The following is a 3,358-nucleotide window of genomic DNA, read 5'->3' on the forward strand; positions in this document are numbered from 1 at the left end:
TTTTCTGCCACGTCCTCGTTTTCCTTCAACATTGCCTTTAATAATGGTTTGGAGAAATTTGTACTTATACGAAAAGTACTGAATGGTACTAAATTTGGTACAATTTGTATTTGGTTGAACGGATAGAGCTGGAACCCTGAAGTTTGGAATTAAGATTGCTGTTGGAGCGTAGGATTGACGAAGTTTTGGAAATTCGTACTTATGAGTGCGAAGAGTACAAAATGGTTCTAAGTTTCTAAGTTTGGTACAATTCGGTATTGGATGGACGCATACAGCTGAAATCCTGAGATTTGGAATTAAGATTACTGTTATTATTTTGATATAATTTGTTATTGTATAAAGGAGTTAGCAGGAATTTTTGAAATTTTAGGAGGAGGTTTCGGAACTGATAGAGCTGAAAATGAGATTTGCGGTTGATATAAGGTAATTGTTTTAAGGTCATACACTGGTGTACGAAAAGTACTAAATTTGGTACCATTTTGTTATTGCATGAATGAAATATAAGCTTTTTTTGAAATGCTTACAAATTCTGAAATTTGGTATGCGGGTCGCTTATGGCTGAAAATAGTTTTGGAAATACCAACTATAAGGCTACAAAAAGTACTAAATGGTACTAAAATTTGTCTTGGGTTAATTTGTTTACAAGAATCTGTGTGTGGCTCGCTGTTGATATGTAAGGGCTGATTTTTTTTTTTTTTTTTTTTTTTGAAAATCGAACTAATGTGTTACGAACAGTACTTAAATAAAACTTAATATTGGTTAAAATTTGTATTAGTGAAACATTTCCATAGTGTTCGCCATTTCCATATTAAATATTGTTTATTTGATTTTTATATCCTCTCCGTATACGAAGTAGCGGGCACTTTGCTAGTCTATATATAAAGTAGAAAAATGTTTGTACGTTTGTTTGAAGTTTATGGACTTAAAAACCGCTGAACCGATCTTCCTGAAATTTTCAGAGTATATCACCACATGGCCTGAAAGTAACATATGCTATAAAAATTTCTGAAATTCCACGTTTAAGGAACACTCGAAAGAAAAACTATAAACTGACAGAAAGCTTTAGCTAACCTTTCTAATTATACCATGGTTTGTTCTAATTTTTGGAATCTTTTCATTGAGTTCATAAGCAACAACACAACAATAATAACTAGAATTATACATTAATTTATATTTTTGACAATATATAATTAATTTATTTTTCATGTTGCAATGAAATTAATTGAAGACTGACTATAGAAATGATCCTGTAAAGTATAGTCTTTTTTGTTGTCATCTCTTTTACATTTTCTCCATATTTTCCATTTCCACTTAATGCTTTTGTAATTGTTTTGTTTATTTTAAATAGCAGCAAATGCACTTTTCAAAACAAACATTTTAAGTCGAGTTGAGAACGATGACAAAACTCTGAAATGAAGATTAGGGATTGCAACTATGTATATTTATTATAATAATCTTCAACCGAAATGAGATCATCCACACGTCTTCTAGAGACTGAAAACCTTCTAAAGGGTTTCTAGAGACAGAAAATCCCTTAAAGGCATTCTGTTTACAAAAGACCATCTAAAGGTAAAAATACCTTATATAAGTGTTCTAGAAATAGAAGATTTTATTGGCCATCTAGGACCTAAAGAACATTATCCAGATATAGGAAACCTTTCATGTGATCTTCTAGAGAGAGAGAGAGAGATGGAAAGAGGTAGGGAGGGAGAGATGGAAGACCTTCTCCTGTTAAAGGCCTTTTAGAGATGGGGTATCATCTCAAGCTCTGCTCGATGGGGATCTCTTACTGGTCTTCTAGAGAGAGAATGTGAGAGATGGGACTTCCTCAACTTCTTCTATAGGCAGAAGACCTTCTAAAGCAGCGATAGCTAACCACTACGACTGCAACTGCTGTGATTGTGTGCTCACAGACACGAGCTTTTCTCTCCCTCTATTAATAAACATGGTGTGCGTTATTTCATTGCTAAGATCGAAAATCATGAAAACAAGCGACAGCATCACCTTCCTCGTTGAAGCCAATGCATATACTATGATGATCGGTGGTGAGATTAACGTTGAAACTCACCACAAGTGATATTGTGTTTGTGCTCTCAGCAAGCGACCGTGGGTACCGTGGTGGCTGAGGCAGTTCTAAAGCTTTCCTACAGATGGAAGACCTTCTAAAGGTCTTTAGGGTTGGAAGACCTTCTATCCGTCTACTGACAGGAGGTCTTTCAAATGTGTTTAATGGACAACAGACCTTGTAACGGACTTCTAGGGGCGGAAGACTAAGGGTCCTCTGTGAACAGGAGACCAATTAACGCTCTTCTATGGACGAAAAATCTTTCAAAGTTTTTCCATGGCCAGAAAACTTACTAAAAGTCTTCTAGAGATAGAAGATGAAAGGTTTTCAATGGACAGAAGACCTTCTGCTATCCTAGGAAAGAATACAATCTGAAGTTCTTCAATGGTCAGAAGACATACTAAAGATCTACTAGGCACAGAAAACCATCATAAGGTCATTCAAAGACAGGCAATTTTCTACAAGTCTTATATGGACCAAAGAACATCTGTCTAAATGCCTTCTAAAGGGTTTCTACGGACAGAAGTCCTGCTAAAAGTCTTCCAGGGACAGAAGATCTTCAAAAGGTATTCTATGGTAGACGTAAAACATGTAGGTCTTCTGTGAAAAAGAGACCTTCTAAAATTCGTCTAGGGACGGAAGACCATCGACACCCTCCAAAGGTCTTCTTTAGAAAGAATACCTTCCGCAGGACTTCTATAGAAACAAGACATTTTAAAGGTTTTCTATGGACAGAAGAACTTATAAAAATCTTCCACGTAAGGAAGACTTTCCAAAGGTCTTCTATGGACAAAAGACCATCTAAAGGTCTTCTAAGTACACAACACCATTTAAAGGACTTTTTTGAAAAGAAGATTGTTTTAAAAAGAAAAGACCTTCTAAAAGTGTTCTATGGATAAAATACCTTCTACAGGTTTTCTACAGACAAAGGGCTCTCTAAAGGACCTTCAAAGGCCTTCTATAAACAGAGGACCGTCAAAAAGTAATCTATGGACAATACCTTCTAAAGGTCTTCTACCGAAAGAACATCTTCCAAATGTCGCCTATAAACAGAAAATCTCCCTAAGGTCTTCTATGGATAGAAAATTTTCTGTATACAGAAGACCTTCTGAAGATCTTCATCGGAAATAAAATCCTGCTAAGGTATTCCAGAGACAGAAAACCGTCTAAAGGTCTGCTATGGACAGAATACTTTTTAAAGACCTTTTTTTTAAAAAAGATCCTAAAAAGGTCTTCTCTGGACAGAAGGCCTTCTAAACGTTTTCTAAAGAAAGAAGACCTTCCAAAGGTCTT

General features: G+C 35.5%; 1 pseudogene; it reads right to left on the reverse strand.

Moving 5' to 3' along the window:
- Nucleotides 1–1,193: 1,193 nt before the first annotated feature.
- Nucleotides 1,194–1,264, reverse strand: LOC141391612 (small nucleolar RNA U3; annotated as a pseudogene).
- Between the last annotated feature and the right edge of the window lie 2,094 nt (nucleotides 1,265–3,358).

The sequence above is a fragment of the Musca autumnalis genome, unplaced genomic scaffold (assembly GCF_047663935.1).
Source record: "Musca autumnalis isolate F117 unplaced genomic scaffold, ASM4766393v1 scaffold_1, whole genome shotgun sequence".
Taxonomy (NCBI): domain Eukaryota; kingdom Metazoa; phylum Arthropoda; class Insecta; order Diptera; family Muscidae; genus Musca; species Musca autumnalis.